This window comes from Bidens hawaiensis, unplaced genomic scaffold, assembly GCF_021521415.1.
Source record: "Bidens hawaiensis isolate Kalapana, Puna unplaced genomic scaffold, B.hawaiensis_p1.1 tig00028015_1, whole genome shotgun sequence".
NCBI classification, from domain to species: Eukaryota; Viridiplantae; Streptophyta; class Magnoliopsida; order Asterales; family Asteraceae; genus Bidens; species Bidens hawaiensis.
In genome coordinates this window covers 131,487-142,285 of record NW_027505110.1, presented here as the reverse complement: position 1 = coordinate 142,285, position 10,799 = coordinate 131,487, and the positions used below count along the sequence as shown (strand labels likewise).

Here is a 10,799-nt window from a genome sequence, read left to right as displayed (position 1 = left end):
TTCATACTTAGTTAAAAGGACGCATATTCGTATGTGGTCGGTCCGGCTGATCCATTGGATCTTCAGGATAGCCGTTTACCTGATGACTTTGACTTGATCGGGGCGATAGAATTTAAATTTTTTAGGGAGATGAAATAATTTTTCAAGTCTACTACTTCGTAAGAAGTTTCTATACAATGTTTATATGAAAATTGATCCAACCTTGGAAAGTGATACACAAACTATTTCTGTGTGCTTAACTAGTGAAGTTATTAGGCCTAAAAGACTCTAGAACAGTCATTATATGTTATGGTAGCTTTTTATGGTGCGTAAAAGTAGAAGTGATACTAAATAAATCTTCTCGATTTAAAGGGACAACTCATTAAGAGTTGTGTATGTCTCCATATATATCTTTCCGAACGATAGGCAGAAAAGTGATTACCCAGTCATACACGAGCCCGTGAGTGTTCTGATTCGCGAGAAGATAGTGTGTCAAGAAACTGCAGTGATCCAGATTCGGGACTTGCAGTAGTCTATTGTTTGAGGCTATGTAAATCTTTAAAAAAAAATAAAAAAAATAAAATAAAATAAAATAAAATAAAAAAATAAAAAAATAAAAAAAATATTATTAAGCCTTTTGAAGTCTATTATGTAATACTTATCAATCAAGAGGCAAGAACGAGAACGAGACGAAGACTCTAAAAGATCAAGATGTATTTACAGCTTAATCAGACACTACGGGTCGAGGTCAACTCGGGGTGACTTGGGGAAAGCCAAATAAGCTTTGAGAATAGATAGGAGGCATCACAATCTCTGATGTGGTGTCCATTTATATTTTGAGCTTAATTGAACCTAACCCGTATCACAGAAGCGATGAAAACCATACTAAGTTGTTTACCTGCTTACAACCTGTTTCTTTATGTCATAATACAGCTGAACATGGATCTATGTGACAGCCATCTAATTAGTATGATTCCTGTTCGGATCTTTTCTAGAACATGCTAGTCCCTATCAAGACTGAAATTTGATCCCGTATACTTTATTTCTAACTTTTTCATTGTATACTTTGTTTTATGGTTTAATACCTGGTTACTTGGTCTTTGATCGTAACATGTAACTCTTTAAAGGAAGTTTTTAAAGGAAAATTGAATAATGTTCAAACTTATAAGGGTCTGTTTTGCAAGTTTAAGAATAAGCGAAGTTGTGAAAGGGCGAACTTGTTACTAGGCGAAGTTAAGGGGTAAGCGAAGTTAACCCTAACTTCGCCTGTATAATGTTCAGCCCTATAAGGGTGATGAGCTGAGGACGAAGAAGAGTAACGATCGAGACGATGATCCCAATGCATCTAAAGGTGCAGGTGGTGAGTTGCCAAGAACTGAACAAGCTCTTGGGACTTCCACATCTCAGGGGAGTCTACTGGTGCAACTGGTGAATCGGGGGGTGATGATGTGGTGGTAGTGGATGCTGAGGAGGTGTTGGATGTTGGTGTTGCAGGTGACGACGATGTGTTGCCGATTGAGAAGATTGAGAAGATTGGGGCTGATATTGTGATTGACAGTGAGGTTGAAGAAGGAGAGATTGTGGAGGATAACATTGAGCATGAAATTCCCGAAGTTGAAAAGTCAGATATGGGTCAAGATATGGGAAACGATGAGACTGATTGGGAAGAGCAGCCGAGATGGAAAGAAGGCTACGCTCAATGGTTCGTAAAGACAAAGAAACCGGCGGTTCCTACTATGTTCAAGAAGAGTTACAACATCAAAGGATATGCTGAATCGAAGAAGGGGATTGTATGCTGGTTATATGATGAACAGTTGAAACTATTTGTGATTAAACGCTTTGACGGAGTACAGTATTTCAAAAGATTGTTGAGATCGTTTAATACCTTGCCGGAGTGTGAGGTGAAGGACTTAGCCAAGTTGGGGTTGATAAACAGGAGTGATGATAATATGGCTAGGATTATTGGAAAGATCGTGTGGAAAGAAAGCATCAAAGAGAAAAGGTTCGACTTATTAAAGTCGCAGAAAGGAAAGCTCGTTGAAGATAAAGACAGATGTATGAGAGCTGATGGCAAGCCTTGGATGATAATGAAGTATAAGCCAATCCGTTGTTTAAAAGAAGTGCCGATGAAACAGATGCCCAAGGATGTCCTAAAGAATCTGAAATGGTGGTATGTCGATAGTGAAACAGCTGAAGCGGTGATGGAGGATAAAGATGAACAAGAGTTGCTAAGAGTGTATGATCCAATGCACTTGGTGAATTTGTCTCAAGCTGACTTGCAGGTGCTGAACGAGAAAAAGATATTCTATATTCCGGCTTGGAAAGAAGAAGCCAAGAAATATCAGCGAGTAGTTACGGTTTGTGTCAGAGAAGGCGTACATGCTTGAAGACGGGTGACTCGATTTTTGGGATTACAAGACACGTGATTGAAGATGAGATATGAAGCTACTGCCAAGGGGGAGTCTGTTGGTGCATGATGTCAGTAGTTCAGTATCTAGTGTCTGTAATCGTGTTAGTTGGATTTGTTTATGTGTTTTAGATAACTTGTCTCACAAGTTCGCCTGTTATAAGCGAACTTGTGGAACAAGCGAAGTTATTGACAACTTTGCCTAGCATGTTAGGCGAAGTTGTCGAATGATATATATGTATAGCTACGGCTTATTTTGTAACGTTTGTTCAGTACGTGTAATTGGGATTTGGCTATCACGTATTAAAGGAGTTGCAATACAACGTGTCTATTGAGTATTGTAACGTGTCTTTGTACTTGGGTTTAACGTATATCGCGTCTAACACTCGTATCGTCTTACGTAGGGATTCCGCACCTACGTAATACGAGATATTTCCGTGTAGATCCTGCTGGGAACCTACACGGTATCGTAATGAACGTGACGGAGACCGACCAAATTTGTATAGACTCATCGCCTCAACCCCCAGAATCGACAACGCTTGGGTTTTACCAAAGCCAGAGCATTACTGACCTACGTCACTCCATTGGTCTACCTAATTTTTTATATTGTTTTTGTTTTATGTTTTGTTTTAGTTATGATGCCATAACGCACATAACCAAAAACTGACAGATTTCTTGCGACTTATCGTCTCAAAGCCGGGACCTACAATGTGTGGGTTTACCAATGCCCGAGTTTTACCAACCTGCCCGGCGCAACGCGCCGGGTAAACACTAGTTAATAACAAAATATCACATAACGCCCGAGCAAAATATAATACAATGCTGATTAATATAACACAATGTTGAAAAAAAAAGACACGATGTCGAAGAAAAATGACACGACGACAAAAATAAACAAAAAACACAATATCGAAGAAAAAAGACACGATGACAACAATAAACAAAAAATATAATGATAAATACAAAGACACATTCTAGTTGTAGGATATGACTTTACGTTTAGGTGAAATCCTTCGTTGAAAATTGCCCTAATGCACCCATTAGTTTCAAACTGACTTTGAACACATGGCGAACTTTCAAATCGTTCTTGAGAGGATTATAAGAAACAATTCCTAAACTACTCATTCGAATGATTGACATCTCCACACCTCGAAATCTGGAACACAACGACATTCATTGTTCAATGCTCCAAGTGACGTTTGTTTTCAAACTTTCCGTCGAGCTCTCATTTAGTGTGTTTTATCCGTAAATGATTGTTAGTTCTACAACCAGTCTCGTTTACTTAATTATTTTTTTTTGAACGACCAACTAAGTAACGTCGTGTACTCCGTACGCGGCCCCCATTGGCTAAAGGTAGCCCGAGCCGGCCACTAGTCCGGACGGACGGAGCCCCTAGTGATTCACCTATTGAGGGATTCACGGGATAAAACCCGACCCCTACGCCCGCCAAATGGCACGACATGAAGAGCTGGTAAAACCGGGTGAGATCAGGACTCGAACCCTCCCTCATATCTCCCATATAAATTGGTGATAGTGAGGTTTGAACCCCTTACCTCTCAATTATAAAGTAAGTGCCCTACCATTGAGCCACATACAATTTATCGTTTACTTAATTATTAATTAAAAAAATCTAATATATATTTTTTACCTGTGAAAAATAAAATTAAAACAACTTTAGCTTACACAGTTAACCCTTTTATTATACGGACATGTCACAAGAAAATAAATCATTTTTTACTATTTCTTACAACATACTTGCATTTTTTTTATTTGTTTATTTTTATCATTTTGCAGAATTTCATAAGAAATGGTAACTATATATAGTTGCATAAAAGGGTTCAAAACAAATTGAGTTAAATACACATATACAAAGTCAATAGTACGATGCATTTCTTTATCTTCTGCAGACAAGGGATGCAGAAGTTAGAGCATCCACAACAACAAATATTTCCAAACTTCTATATCAGTGTCACATTAGATTTCAAACTTTTTTAAAAACCTTCAATTTTTTTCACAACAAATATTCACAAACCATCACACATCACCTACCTCTACAATTAGTTTACATTTAATTAAATTACTTTTATAACAAATTCAATTTTTTTGTTTCATATATATATTTAAATGATACATCAAACAATTAACAAATATAACTTTAAAAAACATTTTAAGAATATAAATTTAAAAATAAAGCATCTATGAAATAATATACATTATTAAACATAAAAATGAAACATATATTAAACATAAAAATAAATCATTTAATGTATGTAGTGTGTGTTAATTTATAAAGTTTATTAACATATTTAATATTTTTATGAAAGTTAAAATATGCCTTCAGCTATTTATTAATTATTATTGTTTGTAATTTAATTTTTCATTTGTGTTGGGCAGAAGCATTTAAAATTTTCACATTGTCTTGAGTGGGGCCCACTTTTAAGTCCTTTGCAGGGTTGTAAATACAAACCTGCGTCAAAACCTTAAATCTCCACATTGATGGAGTCCTTACCTTGCACAATCCACAAGATGTCACATGTATTCAGACTTTGGGCCTTGGAGCCGGTTACAGGTGCTCTTACAACAACAACTCTTGCTTCTTACGCTATCTCGATCAACATGGGGATCACTCCTATTCGAACATTCAGTACTGATGATGCAGACTATCAAGCATTATAAGTTACGTCCGAACCCAAAAACATGCATCTAGAGTGTTTGTTACATCAGATTAGATCTTAGGATCACCATCTAACTGTTGGTTTATTATTTTTGATCGTTTGTTACAAGACATGATCGTAATATTTTCTTTTGATGCTAATGATCGTTATCAAGTGTATGCTACTACAAGACTTTAGATGAGAGTCAAGTGTAGGGGTAGGGTCCCAAACCACCGGTACGACCCTTTACTTATTACATTACGTTTCGCATTTGTTATTTTAGTATTGTTACTAACTAAGGCCCAATGGGCCGAGGGGGTTGTGGAGGTAACCCCTAACCGGGTCTGGCCCATTAAGGTTAGGGTCCATGATGGTGGCCATAGAATCTCTTATATAAAGGACCTTCATATCTCATTTGAAAGGATCCTTGCCTGGACTCTTGGCCTCCACCAATATTTTTGTGCCTGTAAAAAAGAGTTTACTCTTAGCAGTCACCTCCACTCCCCCCCGGTCTTTCCATGAAAGGTCTCGAGCAACTGGAGAAGAAGATCGAGGTGAGGGTTCGTTAGTGTCCAAACCGAAGAGAACATCCATCTGACCCAGGAGGGGTGAGATCTCATGTTCCTTCAATAATCCATCATGGGGAATACTTAACCATTACCCTCGGACTAACGTGTTAGACCTTGAGGGGTGGTTTTGTGTTTCTTCATTGGCGCCATCCGTGGGACGCGAAAACGAACCTCATCTTCGACTCTCTCTTTTTGACTTCTAGATCTGTTTTTTTGGAAGAACAAGAGGGTGAAATAAATCTGAAAACCCTTTCAGATCTGATAATTTTTCAAAAAAAAAAAACCACCAGATTCGGACGGTAAACCACCGGATCTGTGATGGTTTTAACTATAACTGACTATGAAGTCCAGATCTACTTTATTTTGGTGGCCAAAAATTCTCACGGTGCGAGATCTGCATTTTTTCCAGCAATACAGCCGAGATCCGATTCTAATATCTTCAGATCTAAGCACGTCCGGCAAAAGTTAGAGCTTTCAGATCTGCTTTGTTTCAAAAACAAAAAAAAGACAAAATGGCAAAACAGGTCCTTTATGTTTTCATGGTTTTTCAATAGTCGTCCTTTGAAAAACTTAATGACTGAAATCATATTCTGTGTTTCCAAAATGTTTCATATTACGTCCTTTCCCACTAACCCAGTTTGATTTTTTCGTTAACTCTAATCACATGACCTGCACATGAGGGTAAATCCGTAATTTCACGATCCAGCTCATTTCCCCCCTTTTATACTCTCTCTCTCTACTCCCAATCTGTATGTACACTTTAATTTCGATCACTATTCTTCAATATCTTCACCAAATTAATGTTATTATTTTATATTATTTATTATTAATATCATATTCATCCGATCTAGAACTCCCACTAGCTTCCCCTCTATCCCCATCCAAACTCCCCAAATTAATTCCACCATCATTTCCTCCAACAACGTCGTTTCACCGGCCACCGACATTATTATTATTATTATTATTATTATTATTATTATTATTATTATTATTATTATTACTCTCATCAACCATCACGGCACGGCACAAGGGGCAATTAGCGTGTGACCGGAGCCGCGTGTCAATACACCGCACATGAAACGCATGTTTACAGTTCGGTAACACCCGTAGCGTATCATCCTCTTCAAATTTCGTCAAACACACCGAGCAATCACTATCCTCAACAGACCCACCGGTCTTAATAAAGCTAACCACGGTCAACCCGTTAATCACCGAAGCCGGAAGACCCACTGTCCTGAAAAATCTTGAGTTTCCGGCACCGGAGAAGCATCAGATCGGCACCAGACTGTGTAGAATTTGTACACGGTGTACACAAACGTGGCGATGAGGAATAATAAAGAGATCTTAAAAGGGAGAGAGAGTAATATATTATGGTGGTCCGGCGGCTTTATGGCGTGTGGTGAGGTCATCGGTGCCGGAGACGGAGATGTGGGTTGGTACGGGCGGCAGAAGTTAGGGCAGTAGAGAGTGCTGTCGGCGGAGCAGATACCGGAGGGGTTAAGTCCCGGGTTTCAGTCGATGAGGCAAAAAGGGTATGTGGCGGTGGCGTTGGATGGGTTAATATTATATTTATTTAATTTATTTATAATTATAAATAAATATGTAAATTTACAACACTACCTTCACATGCTTTTGACATGACCAAAGTTAACGAAAAAATCAAATTGGGTTACTGGGAAAGGGCGTAATATGAAACACTTTGGAAACATAGAATATGATTTCAGTCATTAAGTTTTCCAAAGGACGACTATTGAAAAACTATGAAAACATAAAGAATCTGTTTTGCCATTTCATCAAAAGAAAAAAAAGAAAGAAAGAAAAGAAGACAGAGGGAGTTGGTTCACGTTTTCCGTGTAAGATATGACTTTTTTGTCTTGTATGAGGGGGCAGGTGGTTCACAGCTTCATTCAATTGTCATCATCAAGTTTTAGCTTCATTCAAATACATGACCGCCAATTAGAGCATCCACAACAACAAATATTCACAAACCTCCACCTCAGTGTCACATAGATTTCAAACTGTTTTCAAAAAACCTCATTTTTACATACAACAACAAACCTCTACAAACCTCCACCTCACATTTCACATCATCACATACTTTTACAATTAATATAATTTAACTACTATACAAATTTAATAAATCTATTTTATTTATTAAAATACACAAATTTCAAGGTTTGCTTGAAGTTTGTTTATGCAAACTTCACTCAAAACCATCTACCACAAACAACCTCTACATCGATAAATAAAGTTTGCACTTCTCTTTGTTTGCCTTTTTCACATAGATTCAAACTTTGCCACATAAGCATTGTTGTGGATGCTCTTAGACTCCACATATCCTTCTACAATTCAGCTCCGCTGCGGGCCGTTGGCATTTTCTGACGAGTCACACACCGCCGCCATGTAGGCGCACCTGCGGAAGAACAATGCACAATCATGCATGCGCGCCACTGCGGAGGAAGAACATAACATGCATGTGCGCCACCGCGGCTCCGCCACCGCGCATGTGCGCCGCCGTGGTTCAATACACCGCCACCATGCATGCGCCGCAGATCAACAATCTGCTGCCATGCATGCGCCGTCGCGGATCAACACTCTGCCCACCATGCATGCGCGCCACGCAGATCACCACCGCGCCACCATGCATGCGCGTCATCGCGGAAGAACAACGCAACACGCATGTCTGCCACCGCGGCACAACACTCCGCCACCACGCTTGCGCCACCGCAATTCAATACATCACCACCATGCGTGCGCACAGTTGCAGATCAACATTCCGCCACCATGAATGCGCGCCGCTATGATGCATGCGCGCACTCGCGTATCACATTCCACCACCCTAATTTAGCGGGTAAAAACCGTTGACAACATGCAGGTTCACAGTTCCAACCTGGTTGTCGCGAGCAAACATGCTCCGACGCCACCGGCGTCACATCACTAGTACAGAAGAGGCCTGAAGATGCAGTTAATTTCCCTAGAAGGTGCGGGTCAAGGACCGCACTTTATACCATCGCACCATCTGTTAAAATACAACCGCATCTTCTTCAAACCGCACCTTCTGCTTATATAAAGGAGAGCCGCACCTTTTGCTGCATCCAAATATGAACTGCACCTCTTAATATGAACCCTCTTAATATGAACCAATCCAAAAGATGGTGTTTTTGTGACCGCACCATTTGATTCTTTTTTATTTTTTTTAGTTTCCAGAAAACAAATAATATTATAAATAACATAATATGAAATATGAATTTCCTGAAAAACCGAAGATGATAATATACAAAAAGTTTCATTGTGTCACAAATATATATATAGGTTAAAAGTAAAAGTAATACATAATAACTTTCAAAAACGACATCTTCATTCTAACTACTTGAACCGATGTCTTCAATCTTGCAACTTGAACCGACGTCTTTATTATCACAAGTCAAACCATAGAAATCACCTAACAAAACATATTACATTAGTAAAATGAAGCTTAAAAATATGTAAGTGTTTTCGACAAGAAAATGTAAGTGTTCGTTTATGTTCGTTCGCTAAAAAAATAAACAAACGGTTCACTAGCATTAATTAATGAACATAAACGAATAAATATGTCAGCTTCAAATTAAAGTTAATTTCCAAACAAATCGGTTGTTTGCTTATCAAGGGTATTTCTGGTATTAGGCAATTTTGGGTCACAAGCTTCAAGGTTATTGCAAACTGAGCACATAACATATATTTTATGATCCGACTTCTCACAAGTCAAACTACAGGTTTTAGCACACAATATCATTTCAGGACAGTTTGTTAATGGGTCATTAAGTCAGCAAATTATGAGAATTTTAGTCAACAGCAAGTTATCTTTTAGGTTTGAGCCGTTGGATATAAGCAAACATTAAAAATGGTAGAATTTGCGCTAACCTTGAGATGCCTCAGCAGTCCAGCCCTCAAGCATTTGTACCAATTTGTTGTTGGTCCATAGATATTAACTATATACGATTATCAAAACATTAGTACTTGCGTAAAAATATGTGTGTGTACATACATATTGTTATATAAACCAGTTTTTGAAAACTAACCGCATTTAAATAACCATCTTCAAAGAGATTTGATTTTACCACTTCGGGCTCGTAATTGTCTTCATCAACCTAAATTAACAAAAAAACTGTTATGACACTAACAAATCAAACTAAATGAATAAAAAATATGAGAGTAAATGGGCCGGCTACCAGTTGATAAAATGAACTGCTCGCGAAGTTCTCATCGTGAAATTGTGGGGAGACACGACCCACTTGATTAGTCTAAAATAGCAAACAAATTGTTATAATATAAACAAGTCAAACTAAATTAAAAAATATATATTAGAGTAAATCGGTTGACCTTTTGTGAACATAAAGTTAAAGCGTTCGCGGTGTCATTGTCATTTATTTGTGGCGAGTTGCTTGTATGACTCGGTGAAGAAGAACTCAACTCCACTCTCGGGGAACTTGGTGACTTGGTTGGTGCCCTTTGGTTCACAAGCTACAATTTAACAAAAATATATTCTAGTAAATACTGATGCACTAAAATATATTTTAACACTAAAATAAATTTAAACATATAAACAAGAATATACCCTTATCGATATTCTTGGCCACTGAATGATTTGACCAACCAACATCTCAACCGTATTAACTTCTGTTGTTTTTGTTACATTGTAGACTTCAAAATCTTTAAATGAATCAACAATGCCATCCACGGAAACCTTGACACAATCTACCATTATTGGCTTACAATGTAAAACCGCACCGATGGTCGGCCACGCCTTACCTTCAGCCACCTTCACTAGTGAGTCACCCACGTTTATTAGCAACTCACATCGGGTTTCGCTCTGCAAGACCATTCAACATTTTTAATATACATGTACATATATATAGCAAACAATTAAAATATATTACCATGATAGGTGGATAGTTGACATGTCCATCAGTACACGTGTCCACTTGTCGTATCGAGTTTCTACCATAGTTCACATTTTTAAACAACCCTCCATGAACTTTAGTGTAGCCTATAAACTCATTATAACAATATCAATTTCATCAATTTATATATATATAAAAGGGGAGGATTCTGTGCAAAATTTGGTTAACAAAAAAATCATGGCTACATTATTATAACAAGAAGCAGCATACCAACTTTTTGGTGCCAACAAAAATATAGCAACATTATTAT

The 10,799-nt window shown here is 38.0% G+C and overlaps 1 long non-coding RNA gene across 1 annotated transcript; it reads right to left on the bottom strand.

The window, feature by feature from the left end:
• Positions 1 to 8,872: 8,872 nt before the first annotated feature.
• LOC143610797 (uncharacterized) lies at positions 8,873 to 9,712 on the bottom strand. Its single transcript, XR_013149649.1, has 3 exons — positions 9,668 to 9,712; positions 9,510 to 9,577; positions 8,873 to 9,051 (listed from the first exon to the last, which is right to left on the bottom strand). It is a non-coding gene; the product is annotated as an uncharacterized LOC143610797 (long non-coding RNA).
• Between the last annotated feature and the right edge of the window lie 1,087 nt (positions 9,713 to 10,799).